The sequence below is a fragment of the Ambystoma mexicanum genome, chromosome 2q (genome assembly GCF_040938575.1).
Source record: "Ambystoma mexicanum isolate Mex_15411 chromosome 2q, UKY_AmexF1_1, whole genome shotgun sequence".
NCBI lineage: Eukaryota > Metazoa > Chordata > Amphibia > Caudata > Ambystomatidae > Ambystoma > Ambystoma mexicanum.
In genome coordinates this window covers 1,208,817,123-1,208,837,106 of record NC_090924.1, presented here as the reverse complement: position 1 = coordinate 1,208,837,106, position 19,984 = coordinate 1,208,817,123, and positions in this window count along the sequence as shown.

Genomic DNA, 19,984 nt, shown 5'->3' with positions numbered 1-19,984 from the left:
TGCTGGGGTCCAGTTGCTGGGGTGTCCACCCCTGCTGGACCTCCGACTCCCGACTGTGACAGGGCTGGGATCCCCACCGAGCTGGCTACGTTGGTCAGGGCAGGTCCACAGGGGGCCCTGGTGGCATCTGGGCCGGAAGACGGCATGGAGAACGACTGGCGCATAGTCTCCAAAGAGGAGGAGAGGGCCGCCAGAGTGGCCGACACATTTACAAAATCCCTGACAATGGACACTCCCAACTGGGCCATGTTGGCACGCTGCTCTTCGTGATGACGTGCATGCTCCCCCCGGGAAGCACGCACGTCAACACAAATGTCACGCATGCGCAACACGATACTAATCAGGACCTTCTCCCTAAGGTCAGGGGTCCCCTCGTCCACAGGTAGAGGAGTGTCAGATGACATGGACATCCCCCCTACTTGCGGTCGGGCCTGGGATGGGGCATCACAGTGTCAGGGACAGTGACATGCACAGGCCCCTCCACGGCGACCTGTGCTGCCTCCTGCCCCTGCCCCTGGACTGCACCACTTGCACCAGTGGTACCACCCCCACCAGGCCCCATGTGCGGCTCAGTAGCGGCCTCCTCCTCCTCTATGGAAACCACCAACCTGGATGGCTCCACACCGTCTTCCGCCGTTGCAAGCCTCTGTGGGGGCTCACCCACCCCTTCCGCTGCAGCCGTAGTGGCAGACGCAGCACCAGTCCCCTCACTCCCGGACAATGGTCATTTCTGGGAGGGTGACTGGGCCTTGCATCGCCAGCCGGTGGGGGCATCCCCGCTGCTTTGCTCCACAGCGCCGTCTCCACCCTCTTCATCACTTGCTGCTGTCTAGAGGGAGACATAGAACACAAGCATCAGGGTACTGTATAATGGTCCCCTAGACAGGAAGCAATAGCACATGAGTGGCACTGTCAAACATCACTTCCATCATGTCCCTCCACAACACTTGGGTCAGTGCAGGCAAAACACATGCAGTAACAGGCATGGCGCATGCTATGAACATTAGCATACATGTTCAAGGGACTCTTGAAACATACAGTGCTGGTTTGAAACTCACATGCATCATGGGTCATGCCTATCACATGCACACACTTCACCGTAGTTTCATCCATCTGGCCTCGTACACCCCAGACACAGTGGATACAAGGATGAGTAGGCTGCATCAGTGAATCTGAACATTGTCACAGACATGTGTCATGCATCCATGGCATTTACAAGTCACAGACACACAAGTCAGACACACAGACATGGACACCATACATGTCCATGACAGCAGCACCCATCTCTCGCACCCCATCCATGTCCAATAACAGAGACAGGCATGCATTAATTTGTGCATTCTGCATGCTGCTCCGCATGTTGCATTGTAACACATGCACCAACCATGTGGTTCACACATTACTGGTCTCACATGCATGACCATGATGTCCCTGCACACACACATACGTACATGGCCTATGTCACACATACAGGCAAGTATCAGACAACCAGCACCCTGCAACATGCCCTGTCTCACACAGCAATGCTTGGCTACTTACCGCTCGACTCCAGATGGGTCTGCCTCCGAAGGATCTGGGCGTAGAGCGCTGGGCCTACGTGTTCCAGGACCCTCATCTGGATGGCACTCATGCTGCCCCAGCCCCCCTCCACGAGGCGCCGGGCCTTTATAAGGGTCCTGTACCTGAAGTCCTCCCAGCACTTCTTGACTTGCTTGATGTTGCCGGTTGCCACCCCCTCCACGTTGATGGCAACCACAAAGTCATCCCAGATCCTATTCCGTCCTTCCTTGTTGGCGCGTGATGTTCCGAAGAGGGCATCATAATGCCCCAGGACATGCTCCACCAGGACACCAACTTCCTTCTGACTGAAGCTGGTGGCCCTCTGCCCCTCTGGCTGGGGGTCGCCAGTGGTCTCAGATGGTGTTTGCCCCGACATGGCGACCCCCGAGGCAGGCGTGGGTGGGCAACTGTGTCCTGGGGCTGGGCTGTGGAGCGATGGTATCCCAGTCGGGAGTCTTCTGTTCCAGCAGGGGTGCACACAGCATCTGGACCCCTGCAGATGGCTGATGTGCAGGCACCAAATAGCAGGGCACGTGGGCAGCAGGCAGCCAGGCAGCAGCAGATGGCAGGTGGGAGCGTGCTCGGGGCTCTGGGGCGTAGGAACATGGCCTTCAGGACAGGAGCGTGGTCTTCCATGTGTTTTTGCGTGGCCAACTTGATACGGAGTGATTTGGCACGTGAAAATCTTGCACGTCAGCGTGTAATTTGAGGAAAGGCCCTTTGCGCGTAAGCGTGTCAGCACACGGACCCGATTCCAATGGACCAAAGGCCCTTAGCGCGTAAGCGCGTAAGTTACATTACACGCACGGGTGTTTCCCTCATAGCACGTGATGACAGAGCACACGTGGAAAAACTGCACGTCCGAGTGTCATCACGTGTAATTGGATGAAAGCACCCGCGTACTCGCGTCTCTGATGTGTACGTGTGGGCCGGTTTAAAAGCTGCGTGTAGGACGCCATTTCCTTGTGCGTGCTTTTCGTGGAGAGCAAGTGGGTGAAATCTGTACTTCTTGTCGGTTCACACGTGATTACTTCACAGCGTTTCTAGTTCGTACTCCCTGTTACCTCTGACAGATCTTTTCTGATTTTTTGGCGCTGATCGCCTTGCCCCAAACAGGTGTGGTGCCCGCCGACGCGGTGGCCGTACGCCACCAGGCAATACCGTATGGGAACAATCCATTTACGGTATGGCAACCCAACAGGCAGCATCAGTTGAGATGATGGCTCAAGCAATGCAGAGGGTGGCCACTTCCATTGTCCCCCCTGGAAGGCAGATGGAGCTACTACAGCAGGCAACAGACTCCATTTGCCAATCACACAGGGAGGACATGTTGGCATCCAACAGGGACAGACGGGCGGCACTGGAGACTCTACGCCAATCGATATCAATAGAGTCCCAGGGCCACAGGGAAGCCCTGAGGGTAGAACTCCATCACCTCAGGGAGACTCTTGTTGACCTTGAGGCTTCCACTAACTTGAGGCCAGAACAGCAGCTGGAGCGGCTCACACGTTCGCTCTCAGCTGAGATGCAGGCAACTCGGGAGGAGATCCAGGCATCACGTCAGGTGCTGCATGGGGATCTCTGCACTATAATCCTCCAGAATGAGACCTTCCACACCCGCATGCTTGCTGCCATGGAGGACCATACCAGGGCTCTGCGTGGGCTGCCTCCCATAGCACCACCACCTCCTGTGGCAGCACCACCTCCTGTGGCAGCAGCAGAGGGTGAGGATAGCGACAGCAGCAGTTCTCCCACATTGGCATAGCCGTGCAGGCCATGAGCCCATGGAGGTGTTTTTTTCCCAACATCCACACAGGTGGGTGTTGGTGCGCACCTTCTCCTCTGACCTCCTGGGGGGCCTCCCTCCCGCAACCCCCACATGGCCATTTTGGATTTTTGATTTTTTTTTTGTTGCAGAGTGTTGCCTCGTGTGGCTCCTGTGGGCATCCACTGTATTAAGGCTGGGCACATGCAGGCTTGTCCTCAGTTTGGGTTAGATGCACCCCTCCTGCTTCCCGTTTCCATGGGCTTGCAAAGGGTGTGCCAAGTGACATTGACTTACACGGTGACGTAGGACTCCAATGAGCTATGTGGGCAGTCTGTAGTCAATACTGGGTATACATTCCTAGTGGATATTGTTGTTGAATTGTACACTGCATGGTGTATTGCTATGTGCTTGTGCATCCATGTCTTGCGCCTAATTTGCAGGTTAATTCCTCATGTCTTCACAAGGCCGTCTAATTTGGAGATGGAGATCATGTTGTAAGCAGTGCACTTGGACATTTGCGTGGCAGCAGCACTGTGCAGTTGGAAGTGGCCAATGTGCTGGCATGATCAGGTTGTAAGACTACCACTACTTTAGCTTAGTACTGTCATGTTTATGCTATGTTTGAAGTTGTGTAGCTGCATTGTATTGTTGGTAAGTATTTGGTCATGTGTGTTGTTAGTTCTACATTACTGGGAGCATATTGTGTGTGGGAACTTTCCATTAAGGACACTGTACTTTGACACTTGTGTCATGTTTTGGGGATTGCTTTGTTTGCTCTCACATAGCATAACACGACATGGTGTGTTGGGTGGCGGTGCTGGGGAGGGGTTGGGTGACATGGCACTGTTGTCATGTTGTATTTGGAAGGGGGTAATGATTTTTGCAGCATAGAAGTGTGTCTTTTGATGACACAGCATTGGTGGTGTTTGTGTAGGTAGGGATGCACACAATGTAACACTTCCAGGTGACCAATCTCAGGCTGGCATGGTTGTGACAGTTGACTGTCCCTTATGTCATCATCATTGATTGTCAGCTGATATGTGCCAGGGCTGTGTGCACTCCACAGGGGTGTGATTTTAGGTGAAGTAATTAGCCACCAGCTGCGTAGGGGCTGCCTCACCTCGTGTCCGTTCCCCTCCCATGCGCAACGGGCGTGCATGTGGTTGGGGATGTGGGGGCACCACCATGTCCACGGGCAGGCCCCGGCGTGTTGCAACGTTGTGCAGGACACATGCTGCCACTATGATCCTGCACACTACTGGGGGAGCGTATAACAGCTGCCCGCCAGAACGGTCAAGGGAGCGAAAGCGTGACTTGAGCACTCCGAATGTGCGCTCCACTATGCCCTGGGTTTCAATGTGGGCTGTGTTGTATCTTACCTCGGGTGGCGTGGTGGGATTCCGAATTGGCGTCATCATGTGCGTGCTCAGAGGGTAGACACTGTCCCCTGGGGAGGTGGTGATGGGTATCATTAGTGGGGCTGTGACATTGCTCAGTATCTGACATGCATGCATGTGCTGTGGCATTTATACTCACCGAGCAGCCATGTATCGCCATGCCGCCCAGCTTCTAGGTCCCGGTTTAGGGTTGACATTCTGTAAATAAAACTGTCGTGGGTGGACCCTGGATACTGAGGTGATGATTCCCTTGGCATCACATACTACCTGCACGTTGATGGAATGCCAGTGCTTGCGGTTTCTATAGATGTGCTCTGATGCCTGGGGGGACGTAGAGCCACATGGGTGCAGTCAATGGCACCTAGCACTTTGGGGAAGTGTGCCACCCGTAAAAATCCTGGACGACAGCCTACCTTTCTGCAGGTGTTCTGGGCAGGTATATGTGCCTGCGGACTGATGGGCGTGCAGTCATGATGGCCAAGACCTGGTGTAGGCAGCGTGACTGCGTGGCCTGTGACTTCCCCCCACTATAGCAGTTGTCCGTTGAAATGATCCAGTGGCCAAGAAGTGCAGTACATTGAGGACCTTATGCAGGGGGCTGAGTGCTTGGGAGCACAGGGTGGGTGATGTCAGGTCATCCTCCCACTCACTGACCTGGTCGAGTATTATGTGAGGTGGAAACCTGTACCTCCCATACACCTGGTCATCAGGCATCCCAAAAAGGCTGGTTCTGGGTGTAAAAATTCTGGGCATGACTATCCTCCTCCTCCTCCTGCGGTATCCCACTACCACTGCTGCTAGGAACGGTATATTCATCCTGGTGTCTGTGCTTGTTTGTTGTTTGCGCGCACTTTTATGCTGCGTGGGTGCTCGTACGCCTGCTTCCTGCTGGCGTACGTGTTTCCTGATTAGCGCGTCTTTTTTGGCTCACGCCTTAGCCCCGTTCGATTCCATGAATACGTGTTTTGAACGTACGTGTGGGCACACTTGCCTCCTGTACTTCCCATTGTGATGCCCACATTTTCACGAGTTGTTCCCCATTCCGTGTGTCACGCCCCCTGTTCCTCCTACTTTTGTTGTGTGCGCCGCGCTATGTGCGATTTCGCTGTGCGCTTAGCGCACGCTGTTTGGTGACGTGTGCGCCAGCGTGCGCCACGCAGAATTCTGTCGCACATCCTGGGATTTCCATGCGCATGGACTTCCATTAATCGCTGTGCGCGGGTTTCGCTGTGATTTTCGCACTGGCACTGCGATTCGCACGCTTTCGCACGCTTGCGCTGAAAATTTCAGCGCACATTAATCCCATGAATCGGCCTCTTAGTGCTGTTGGGTGTCCTGACCCACATTTAAGCTATCATGCTACAACATTTGGTGCTGTGGGGTTAGAAAGTTCAAGATGGCGGAAAACCCACATGTGCGCCGAAATCCAGGAAAGCTGCGCAGTTTGTGCGCACACCAAAATGGTTGCCTCACTTGCCACCCACCAGTGCGAGAATGATAGGCCGGGGTGCCATGAGGGAAATGGGTTGCCAAAGGAAAAACAGTAGCGCCGGTTAGCTTCAAAGCGCTTTAAAACCACCCTGTGTTTCTCTGAAGGCAGGTTCAAAATGTCTATTTTAAACATTGCAACACATCTAAAAACTCACTGGACACCAGCAGACATTTGGTAGAATGGAGTGTTGTGTGCCTACAAAATCTGGGAAATGAAGAGCCCAAAACAATGCTTATAACAAAACTGCTATGGAGTCAGCAGTTTAAGTTGCACTGGATTTAAAGACACTAAAATCGAAAATGTTTAGATTAAATGAGTGACCTATGTTTGGTGTCACATGCCTTTGTAACTGTTGAAATGTCATAGTTTTAAACTTAGAATCAGCCTTCTAGCTGCATATGTGAAAATGTTTAGTTTTATTTGAATGCAGAAACTGGGGAACAGAAATGACAGCTTAAAGAGATTCCAATTTGCCTGGCAACTACCCCCATCAGGAGTGAAACTTTAGTCACAGCTGTGTTCCCAGGCCTAGCTGCCCTTTTGCTGCTCACACCAAAAGGGATATGACACTTCCCTGATTGAATTACCTGGGCTCTGCAGGAAATTGAACAAAGCCCTGTCCTGACTCAGGCAAATGTTTTATTGGCGGGAGTCGTAAATGGAGCTTCCTCTTGGCAGAAGCTGGGAGGGGCAAGGTCTCTGAGCTTGCCAGAAACTGGAAAGACTGGTTTCTGTACCATGTGACATGAAAAGACACACCTCTATAGCCAGAATATGGTTTTAGAAAAAGATGAATAACTCATAGAGCGGACATGTGAACATTTTATAAATGATACCATAATTCTTGTGATTTTTCTGCCCACATTTTAAGACGTGCTAGGACCCGGTGGTATGTTCAGGGGGGTTTTAGCGGAAAAGAGGATATTACTCAAAATGTGTGCTTGTGAAAAATCTGACACTTCATCAATTAATGTCCATACTCCTTGCGCACATGTGTGTAAATTTGGGGTAATGTCCGGAATTGCAAACCAGTTAAAAAGTGCAAAATATTGCCATTTCTGAATGCAAGCTCCCAGGAAGAGCAGAGTTTGAACAGGAGATACCTCCTGTGATATGTGAGGGGTGCATATGATTTTAAAACAATATGTACCTCTGCAAATATGTATTTGTTTCAAATCTAGATTTGTGTGTAAGTTGACAGGAGGAGTGGACTTTCTGCAGGCTGTAAAATGACATCACTCTGACACAACTTAGCTCCCCCAATCAAGTGAGAAATGGAAGTTTGACCAATTAGAAGCTGAGAGAGCGGTAGGGTCAGTGATGCAAGAACACACCCACATTCTAAACACATAAAAGCAGACAGTCAGGACAGATAGGGACCTTCATTTCCATCTGCCGCTGGAAGCTCTGCCGGAAAAATCCATATTTACCTCCATCAAACCTCCAGAGAGACAAACTAGAGACTTCAAATCCATCAATCTCCAGAATCCAGAAGCAGTGCTGTACCCAGAGAGAGAGCAGAGCTGACCCAGACCCATGTTAGCAGTTCCAGAGACCAGATCGCTGTGCGGAGAGACCGTCCGTGGCGAGTGAAGAAAACCTGACCAGATCCGTGACGAGGCCCATTTAATTCAAGAATATAGTGTGAGTACATAGTAAAACTGTACCAAACCAAAGCTCTTAGTTTAAATTCATCTAATTCAATCTATTTAACCTAAGTAGAACTGCCTGATAACTCCAAATCTGTCACCTGTCATTCTAGCTGCAAAATCTGTCACTTGTCATTTTGAGCTTTTAAAATTTCAAATCTGAAAAACGACCTTTACTAAATCGCTCATATCTCCGCGACCGTTTGTCTTAGAGACTTGCAGTAACTTTCATCTGAAAGCTTAGAATCGTGGCTTTCCTACGAACCTAAAACCGCATATAGTTTTACCGCAATCGCGGAACACGCATTCGCATATTTTACCGCGATTTGCAAATTTCTTCACGTGTGAAAACAGAAGCTGCTTGCTTTCCAGTTGCCAGAAATTCGTTTAACCTGCTAATCATCCCTGAATCATTGCTAGTGTGAGCCTGGACTAATATTAACTAGATACCACTCACCCTGAACCTCTACAGGGAATTAAAAGCATTTTAGCATATTTTTCACTCCATTGCCAGCACATATAGAAGCATTTTGGGCTGTGTTTTAAACTTCTGTTGTCTAAGCTTGCTGGGGTGAACTGAATCACATTTGATAGCATTTCTCAGAACTGTGTGTTTTTCCTTCCATTTCCTTGCATTGCATAAAGAGGGGGGGAGTGAATAGCCAGAGAAAAGTGATTACATTGTTTGGTTGAAATCATATTGAGTATTTTCTATACAGCATTTCATTCATTCAACCTTGCATTTCCTTGAACCCTATAAAACATTCTCTTCCACATTATTCTTCTGTCCCTACTTATCCATTTCATGTCAGCTCCTTAGTGATTATAAAGAAGTGTGCTAGTGCCAGATTCTCCGTTGTTAATCTTTATCATATCAGATTAAGTGTGATATTCAATTATTAATTTATTATAAAGTGTGATATATATATCTATATTGTTTAAAGTCTCAAATAAACCTTTTAACTTGCAAAACAGAACTACTTCTTGGCTCAGTGGGGTCAGGGGGATTCCAACAGAGGGGTGTTATATAGGGGTAGTCATCCAGAACGCATGAACTGGACATAAAGATATATCAATAAGGGTTTTCATTCAGTATTATAGACTAGGCGTTGACTTAGCTGTAGTGTTGAATTGAATCCTCTTACAAATTGGGGGCTCGTGCTGGACGTCTGGGTTAGAATACCACTTGTGCAGCTTAATACAGTGTGCTAACTGACGGGATACATACATCCAGTCGGATCACCACGCTGCATTACGCTGTGAAGCATTCCTCAAAAGGGACACTCCAAGAAAAGTTCTGTTCTGCAAAAATAAAATACTAACTTCTGTAAGTCAGGACAGAGACCAATCTCTAGAATGACGACCTTGGTAGATATGAAAATAGCCAGAGAGCACTTCTTACATAAACTATTTGTGAGAGGTGAATGGGCTGAGCAGGGCCAGGAGGCCTGGTTGCAGGCCATCACGCGACAGGCCACTGAAACAGGGTCAGATTTATGGAGAGATCAGGGTCCATTACATGTGGCCCTGAGTGAACTATATATGGCTCCTAAGGCCAAAGATGAACACGACAAGATTGTTAGGATAGCGGCATATTTATATTTATATATGGGAGCCATACAGAATAAAGGTGCTGAAGGCCATGATCTGGCAAAAAGGCAACAGATGGCGTTAGAGAAGGCCCAATCTGATCTGGACTCTTCTGAGCAAAGGCTGCACAGAAGCCAGGAGTCAGAAAATGAGACCAGACAGTACATCACTAAAATAAAGGAGGATATGGATGTGCTGCAAAAGGAAAAGTCAGAACAGGATACCAGATTTCGGGCCTTGCAGAAGGAACACCAAGAAGGTTTGGACTCCCTACGGCAAAGCCAGAAAAAGCTGGAGCAACAACTGGACTTCAACAGGGTATGTGCTGAGCAGGTAGTCACCCTGCAAGGCCACCTAGATAGGGAAAAGGCAGAAAGCAATAAACTGATTCTGAAAGACCTGGATACCCAGGCAGAGTTTGATGAAGAGCGCCGGAAAGCTGGTGCCCTTCAAAGGCAGAGGGACGACCTGGCAGCACAGATGCAGGCTCTCAGTCAGGAAAGAGACACTTTAGGCCAGGAAGTCTGCCACTTAAAAAAGGAAATTGAAGAAAATCACCTGGCCCTCCAGGGGCTGGGTGACCTCCAAAAAGAAAACCAGAACTTGGTAGAGCACACCAGAAGGGTGGAAGATGCTCTGGCAAGAAAGGAGCAGGCCGGTAGGGATGGGACTCAGGAGGTAAACCTCCTGCAGCAAAGACTGGCCCAGTTCTCCAGGACCAACCAGGAAGCACAGAGGGAAAATGAGGCCCTCTGTCAACACAATGATAGGCTCCAACAACAGGTAGCGATGCAGGAGAGACTGATAGAGTCTAGTAAGGCCTTGACTGAGGAACTGAAAGCACAAATGCAGGCTCTTGCATTGCAATAGGGAGCAGGGGCGGATAGAGATGAGGTCCGCTGGGAAAGAGAGACTCCTGACCATAACCGCAGGAGCCCTAACATCAGGGGCCTTCATCTCCCCCAGTCCCTGGACTCTACCACCCCCATGTCCCCTGGCGCACATGAGCACAGGGCCACAGGGATGGCAGATTACTATCCAGCTAAGAGTATGGGGCTCATAGGCCAGTACCACTCAGGAATGGAGGGGTGGGCATCCGGGTATGGGCACCCAAGTACAGTACAGTTCAATGGGGAACCCCAGGAGAGTAGGCCCATTAAGGGCATCCTGAAAACCTCTGCCCAGTTAGGTCAGTGGAGGGGGTACCCATCAAATCCTGGCAGCAAGGAGGAATCTGAAGACTCCTCTGAACTGCGCAGGACACAGGAGACCAGGTCCCCACAGTCTGCCAGCCATTCCCAGGCTCGCAGAATCCGGGAAAACCTGGAAGAACAGACGGGAACCTCTGGGAGCAGTGCCTCTGAGTCCGAGGACGAATGGACAAGGGTTACCCGAACCAAAAAGGCCAATAAGGCAAAAAGGGCCTTGCTTAGGACCCCTTAAAGCAGATTAAGGCGATCAGGAGCGTCATCACGCCTTACCATAAGAACGCTAAGTATTCTGTTTGGGAGCACTTAGAGTTGTTTGAACAAATGATGGAGACTTTCCATTTGAAGGACAGCCAAAGCTGTATTCAATATGTAAGGTGGACCTTCTCCCCGGAATACTCCAGTTTCTTTGCGGGGCTGGAGGACCAAAATCATTTAAGATGGTCCACCTATAAGGCGGCCATCTTGAAACATTTTTCTGTTCACAGAAATCCTCAAGAGGCTCGCAAGGCAGCCTACAATTTGCAATGTGGGGAGGATCAGGCCCCACAAGAATTTGTGCAGGAGTTAAAGCGTGCTTTTGCACAGACCACAAGAAGGGTGCGCACGGATAGCAGAGAATTTATTAATACGTTTTTCCATGCCTTGCCCAAATATATCATGACCCAGCTCGTGAGGGATTTTCACGGAAAAAGATCTTTAGACTGGGTCATTGAACAGGCTACCCGGATCTATGAGGTGCAGAAACCGATAGATAGCAAAAGTAATGCCCAGAAAAACCCCAAAGCCAACAGCACCCCTGCTGCTGCCAAGGTGGCAGAGGTAAAGGTCACCCCCGTTTTGGATTTGGAGATGGGGGGGCCTAAAAACCTACCTGCACCTAATAATGCTAGGCCCAGGAGGTCCTCGGGTCAGTCACAGACAGGAAGCCAAGGAGGCAGCCCCACAAATGGGGTCCCTCGCTCTCCTGATTATGTAAGTCCCCGTTACAAGGGAAATCGACCCATCCTGGGTTATGTGTGGACTCCTCCAGCCCAAGGGGGGGGGGATCCAGCCAAGCACCTAACCCAGGGAACTTCCCTCCAAACTTCCCACGGGAGGGCAGAAATTTACCAAACCCTGGGCAGAACTTTTTCCCCAGATATCCACCCGACTTTCAGCCCCAAAACCATTCATCCTTCTTTCCCCAATTCCCTGAGCCCAGACCACTGAATCCGGGAGAGGGGAGGCTAAGGGTGGAGGGGTACCCAAATCTTCCCAACCCGGGGTATTACCAGAGGAGGGACAGCTACCCTTCCCGGGATCAGCCCAGGGGAGAAAACAGGGCCCCGTATCAGCCTGAGCGGGTTTCCCAGTTAGAGCGCCAGGTTCAAAACATGGCGCGGGATCTGGGTCACATACTGAGGGCTCAGCAGCACCCTCAGATGGGCGTGCCGGCGCAGAACGCACCCAACTCTGGACCTGGTGCTCCAGAACAATGACGGGGGCAGCACCCCGATAACTCACCGGTTCCCAGGGAGGAGGCACAAAGGGAAGGGGGGTGTAAAGCCTTGGAGGAAGCTTCCTTCCTCACTTGTAAACAGCCCCTGGAAACCCAGGAACCGGAAACAAAATCTCTTGCCCCTGAAAGTCTGCCTCCTAAGGAGCAGAGGGGGGGTAGGAGAAACAAAAGACCCAAACAGACTCAGTTTGAGGAGGAGGTACAGGTCTTCCAATTTGGGGGAGAGGGATCCTCAGAGGATCCTGGGAAAAGGATCTTCTCCTTCAGAGAGGGGGGAACTCCTCCCAAAGAAAAATGGGTCCCTAGGGATGCAAATCCAGACTGGGGAGATGTGGAGACTGAGCTACCGCCGCCCACCATCTCATCCCAGAACCAACAGCAAGAAACTCCCCTGGTTCAAACCCATCCTGGTGACTGCCTCCAAAAAGGGGGGGGCGGCCCAGAACCGGAACCAGGGGAACCCACAATGGCTCTGATCTCCAGTTGCCAAATTTTTCTTTCAGATTCCCAGGGGCAGGGTACAATCTCGGCACTGGTGGACACTGGATCTCAAGCTACCCTTCTGTCCAGAAGGGCCTTTGACGAACTGAATGCAGGAAGGGGAGAGAATTACCAAATTCCTCTCACCTCTCTTCCTGGACAACTGCAGAACTTTGACGGGAAGGAAATTCCCGTTGAGGGGACTGCAGACTTGGACATTAAAATTGGGCGACATAAGTTGAAACACCCGGTCATAGTTGTGACCCCAGAGGGCACCCCTTGTTTACTAGGGAATGACCTCCTGAGAAGGTTGTCACCCCTAATAGATTGCGTAAACAAGGTCCTCTGGACCCAGACTAGCCGACCAATAAAATTAAAACAGAGTGTCAACCATGTTAGTTTAAACGGCACCTGCCACATGGTTGAACAAAAATCTGACCAAGTAGAATTTCACTTCCAGAATAGCCAAATTCCAGACGTGACAGTAATAACAGTAGGACAACAGACTGGTGATGGGGGGTCCTCTCTATTTCTGAAAATCAACCTTCCTTCCAGTCTAAAGTGGTACTCCACGCTGGAAGGAAACACTCTGAGATTCTATACTAATCCACAATCCGAAAACTCCCACTCCTATAGTCCAGAAAGATGTGAAATCAGCTCAGAGCCTGGCTGATATTCAGCAAATTGGAGAGCAGCTGTTCATCCCTGTCCAATTAAATGATGGGAAGGACTCTGTTCTCGCTCGAGTGTGCGTGAACAATGGTAAGAGCTTCGTCAGCGAAGCCATGTTTCGCCAACTCCCAAAAGATCCAGCCATTCCCACCTTCAAACTGATAGACAAATGGGAAATGGACCTGGAAGCACCCAATTCAAAACATCTCCTGCCAAGCAGGTGTATGCTCAAAATCTCCATTGGCAACAAGAGCATAGTCCACAATTGTTGGGTCGTGCGAGACGTCCCTGCCGCCTTTTACTTAGGCAGTGACATTCTCAATCGCTTTGCCATTAGTTTGGACCTAATAAACTTCAAAGCCTGGTTCCGATTAGCGGATAATCCCATGGGCTTTGATGATCCAGAAAAAGCATTTAGGTCAGCTCAATTGCTACCTTATGCAGTTGAAATTCAGATCAAAGAGGAAGTCACCATCCCAGAAAGGACCCGACAATTCTCCCTGGAAGTGAAAGTTAAAAGAGGACAATATTTGCAAAACCCTGATGCTTACATACATCTAAACGCTTCTCTCCAACAGCAAGGGTTGGGGGTAAACCCAACTCCATTAGTCAACATAGAACATGATACCATTCTAATAGAGGTGGATAACAGCGACTTAAAGAGTATTACTCTAGCCGCAGGCACCATTATTGGAATGGCGGTTGATGACCGACATTTTTCCATCGACTTAGTAAACGAACTGTTAGGACCAATCCCCAAGGACTGTGTTGACAGTGAGGACAATACAACACCAGACAGGATTTTTACCCGGCATGGGGGGAACTTCCTGGTGTACACTTCCTGCCCTTATGGTAAGGAAGATGTGACTTGTGACTTCAGGAGGGATGAGGTGATTTTCCAGGTCCATGAGGGCTGCCTTTCCCACCTGAAGCCTCCGGTCCAAATCAGCACTCTGACCAGGGACTTCTCCACCCAGCTGGAGGAGGCCGCGGAGATAGCCAAACCAGAAGTCTTTCCAGGCTTCAGGCAGATGGTGGAAGAGAGAGTCAACCTAGCTGATGCCTGTGTGACTCTGGAACAAAAGCAAAAGTTGAAACAAGTTTTCTTGGATTTCCAAGATCTCTTTGCGGTAGACTCATATGACTGTGGTCGCACTGACATCCACACAACAACAATCCCCACGGACCCTGGCATGACTCCTGTGTTTGTGAAGCAATATCGCTTGCCTCTCGCATCAATGGAGTCCCTTACTGAAATAATTAAGAACCTTGAGTCCCAGGGAATAATCCGTCCAGTCCACAGCACCTTCAATAACCCGGTGCTGGGAATATTGAAGCCGAACGGCCAGTGGAGACTCTGTGCTGACCTTAGGGAGCTCAACAAACGGGTCCATACTTCCCGATGGCCTCTGCCCTATATTGACCAAGGGCTGGCCCAGATCCAGGGGTCACAGGTATTCACTGAAATAGACCTGACCAATGGATACTGGACCGTGCCTGTCAGTAGGGAGGACCAATACAAACTGGCTTTTACCTTTGGGGGCCAGCAGTACACATGGACCCGGACTCCCTTCGGATACCTCAACTCCGGCAATGAATTCAACATTTTCCTACATAAGGCCATGCCCGACCTGGGTGCGAGGGGTAACCTGGCTTATGTAGATGATGTCCTCATCAAAAGTTCATCTGTGGAGGAACACATAGCAGAGATCCGTTATGTTCTGACACAGTTGAGGGCCGCCGGAGCAAAACTTTCCTTTCAGAAAGCACAGTGGTGTAGAACCCGTGTTAATTTCTTGGGGCATGAGATTACTCCTCAGGGCCTCTGTCCCCAGGAAAAGAAAGTGGAAGCACTTCAGAAACTGAAAAACCCCACAACTCTGCGGGAACTAAGGAGCCTCCTTGGACTGACTAATTACAGCAGAAAGTTCATTGAGGGCTACGCAGAGATCACCAGACCCCTGATTCATCTCCTGAAGGGGGGGGTCAAGTGGGAATGGGGTCCAGAACAAGCCGAGGCGGTAAAACAACTCAAAAGAAGCCTCTCACAAGCGCCTTGCCTAGCTTACCCTGTCAGAAACAAGGAGTTCTTCCTGGAGACAGGGTTCTCTAATACGTGCTTGACGGCAGTATTATACCAAAAGCATGACAAGGTCAATAAAGTAATCTCCTATGCGAGCAAAACTTTATCCTCTGTGGAGGAAAAATTCAACGATTGTGAGAAGGCACTCCTGGCAACGGTGTGGGCATTGAAGAATTACCGCCCGTTTATCCAGGGGGAACACATCATAGTGGAGACTCCACACCAGCCTCTGCAATATCTCCAAAGTGATAGAATCCGGACCGGAAATGTGAGTAATTCCCGAATTACTTCCTGGATTCTGTCAATGCAAGGCTTTCCTGTGGAGGTCAGATATGGCCAAAACAAGAAGAGTCCCCTCGCGCAAGGTCTGGCTGACTTGCATGATTGTGCCAGAGAAAACTGTCTCGAGGACGAAAGTCTAAAAATCAGGGACAACACGGAGGCATACCTTAATTCCCCACACAAAGTCTTTGAAGAGGACAAGTGTGAGGGAATGCCCACTGTCTATGTGGATGGATGCTCTTACCATGTTGACAACAACGCGGAGAAAGAACTGGTGGCTGGCGTAGGGAATGCATGGGTGAATGAGTCCCCAGAACCCTCCGCTGGATACAAAATTGGTCCCTGAAGTAGTCAGGTGGCAGAATTGATGGCTGTGCATCAGGCCATCCTCACTGCTGTCCAGCATCAACTCCACGAACTGGTCGTAATCACAGATTTGGATTATGTACGGAACGGGTTTGTGGAGCACCTGGTTAATTGGAAAACCAGAGGCATGTTATGTGCTAACAACAAACCCTTGAAACATGGGAAGTTGATCCAAAACATTGATGATCTGGTCACCTCGAAAGGAATGACCATCTACTGGAAAAAGATCAAGGGTCATTCCAAAGTAGAGGGACCAGACAAAACTGGAAATGACTTAGCGGATCAGCTGGCCAAAACCGGGGCCACCCAAGGGGATCTAATTGAGATTGAGTCCCTGTTGGGGGAGATCCAGGTCACTGCTATCACTAGGTCCCAGACAAATGCTCGCAACGACCTTTCAATTGCACAAGGGAGTAAGGAGACCCCTGATGCTGATTTAATTACAGCTCAGAAGGGGGATCCAATTATTGGTAAATTTTACCAGCACCTTGAGGACCCTGAGAACTTTCCCCTGACGGATACCGATTACATTGGGAAAGAGGACCTAAGAGTGTTGATGAAATGTCCAAAAATGTTCCGGATCCAAGACGGTTTGTTGGTAAGGAAATCCAAAGCTGGCCACGATCAGTGAGTGGTTCCTACCTCATTCCGAAGTCTGATGTTAAGTCACGCCCATGATGCGGCCACTGCCGGTCATAGGGGGTTTCACACAACATTGGAAATCTTAAGAGAGGTTGCATACTGGCCACACATGGGGCAGGACCTCAACCAATACTTGAAGGGGTGTCTTGTGTGTGCACAATTTCAGCCATCATCCCTCACGCACCGCGCGCCTCTCCAAAAGAGGGGGATGACACTGCCATGGTCAGATTTACAAATCGACTTTGTAGGCCCCGTGATTCGCTCTGCTAGGGGGAATAAGTACATGTTGACTGTGACATGCTTGTTTACCAAGTGGGTGGAATGTCTCCCAGCCCCAAATTGCAAGGCAGAAACTGCAGCTGCCTTGATGATTAACCACATCTTTTCCCGTTTTGGTCTACCTCAAAGGATTGAGTCAGACAGGGGTAGCCACTTCACCAGTGAAGTAATGACAAAGATGTGGGAGATACTGGGGGTCAAGAGAAAGCTGCATATTGCTTATAGACCAGCTTCTTCTGGGGCAGTAGAGAGATATAACCGAACCATTGTGAGCATATTAAAGAAGTTTGTGGCAGATTCTGGGCCAAGTTGGGATATCCGATTACCTCTGGTCCTAATGGCCATCAGATCTACCCCTTCATCTGCAACCAAAATGTCACCATTTGAGTTGATGACTGGGCGCAAGATGGTGCTTCCCCAGCATTTGCTCTACAGGACCCAAGAGCAGACAATGATAAATGCCTCCACTACTCATGAGTATGTGGAGAATTTAAGGAAACACCTCCAACATGCTTTTGCTTACGCTCAGCGGAATCTAGAAAGATCGGCTGATAGCATGAAGACCCACTATGACCTGAAAACTTCCAGGAAGGAATATCAGGTGGGGGACCGGGTCTATCTATACAACTTCCAAAGGAACCAGGCCAAGCAGCGCAAATTTTTGCCTACATGGAAAGGACCCTTTGAGATCATCGACAAGATCTCCCCTGTGGCCTACAAGATCCGCATCCCCAAAGGCGGTTCGGCAGAGGGGGAAGACAAGTGGGTCCACATAAACCAGTTGAAATGTTGCCATCCCAGGCACGCTCTGCAACAACTGGAGGAATCCTCTGGAATCCTAGCGGGTACTGTCTCAGACTAATTCCGTTCCAATCATAAAACATACCACATCTAGTCTCTAAAATATTGTGATTTGCATGAAACTGTCTCTTAGTTATACTGTTTTTTTTTCAAAATAAGAATGTAATGTTTCGTGATGATGAAATGCATATGCTGCCCCACTATCTCAACAGTGGTGGAAAAACGTCTATGAGTAGGTATTGCCGCTCTTCCTTTGTCGTCCTAGGAGAAAGAAAACCTGGAGACGGGCCAAGGAGGACGATCCGGAGACCGGGAGCAGAGACACGATGGGCCCAGTGTACCGCGCAATACTCCCATCATGACCGGCGAGGAGAACCGATCGATCAGTACCGGATGGAGAAGAAGATGCTGAGCTGTGCCATTTGCAGAATTGGAAGAAGATTATGCGGACAGACCGGTGCGTGGGTCAAAACCCTTGTGCGCCCGACTCCCCATCGACTCAAATTCAAAGTGCAGTCGCGTGGGGGGGCTTGTTGGGTGTCCTGACCCACGTTTAAGCTATCATGCTACAACATTTGGTGCTGTGGGCTTAGAAAATTCAAGATGGCGGAAAACCCACATGTGCGCCGAAATCCAGGAAAGCTGCGCAGTTTGTGAGCACACCAAAATGGTTGCCTCACTTGCCACCCACCAGTGCGAGAATGATAGGCCGGGGTGCCATGAGGGAAATGGGTTGCCAAAGGAAAAACAGTAGTGCCGGTTAGCTTCAAAGCGCTTTAAAACCACCCTGTGTTTCTCTGAAGGCAGGCTCAAAATGTCTATTTTGAACATTGCAACACATCTAAAAACTCACTGGACACCAGCAGACATTTGGTAGAATGGAGTGTTGTGTGCCTACAAAATCTGGGAAATGAAGAGCCCAAAACAATGCTTATAACAAAACTGCTATGGAGTCAGCAGTTTAAGTTGCACTGGATTTAAAGACACTAAAATCGAAAATGTTTAGATTAAATGAGTGACCTATGTTTGGTGTCACATGCCTTTGTAACTGTTGAAATGTCATAGTTTTAAACTTAGAATCAGCCTTCTAGCTGCATATGTGAAAATGTTTAGTTTTATTTGAATGCAGAAACTGGGGAACAGAAATGACAGCTTAAAGAGATTCCAATTTGCCTGGCAACTACCCCCATCAGGAGTGAAACTTGAGTCACAGCTGTGTTCCCAGGCCTAGCTGCCCTTTTGCTGCTCACACCAAAAGGGATATGACACTTCCCTGATTGAATTACCTGGGCTCTGCAGGAAATTGAACAAAGCCCTGTCCTGACTCAGGCAAATGTTTTATTGGCGGGAGTCGTAAATGGAGCTTCCTCTTGGCAGAAGCTGGGAGGGGCAAGGTCTCTGAGCTTGCCAGAAACTGGAAAGACTGGTTTCTGTACCATGTGACATGAAAAGACACACCTCTATAGCCAGAATATGGTTTTAGAAAAAGATGAATAACTTATAGAGCGGACATGTGAAAATTTTATAAATGATACCATAATTCTTGTGATTTTTCTGCCCACATTTTAAGACGTGCCAGGACCCGGTGGTATGTTCAGGGGGGTTTTAGCGGAAAAGAGGATATTACTCAAAATGTGTGCATGTGAAAAATCTGACACTTCATCAATTAATGTCCATACTCCTTGCGCACATGTGTGTAAATTTGGGGTAATGTCCGGAATTGCAAACCAGTTAAAAAGTGCAAATTATTGCCATTTCTGAATGCAAGCTCCCAGGAAGAGCAGAGTTTGAACAGGAGATACCTCCTGTGATATGTGAGGGGTGCATATGATTTTAAAACAATATGTACCTCTGCAAATATGTATTTGTTTCAAATCTAGATTTGTGTGTAAGTTGACAGGAGGAGTGGACTTTCTGCAGGCTGTAAAATGACATCACTCTGACACAACTTAGCTCCCCCAATCAAGTGAGAAATGGAAGTTTGACCAATTAGAAGCTGAGAGAGAGGTAGGGTCAGTGATGCAAGAACACACCCACATTCTAAACACATAAAAGCAGACAGTCAGGACAGATAGGGACCTTCATTTCCATCTGCCGCTGGAAGCTCTGCCGGAAAAATCCATATTTACCTCCATCAAACCTCCAGAGAGACAAACTAGAGACTTCAAATCCATCAATCTCCAGAATCCAGAAGCAGTGCTGTACCCAGAGAGA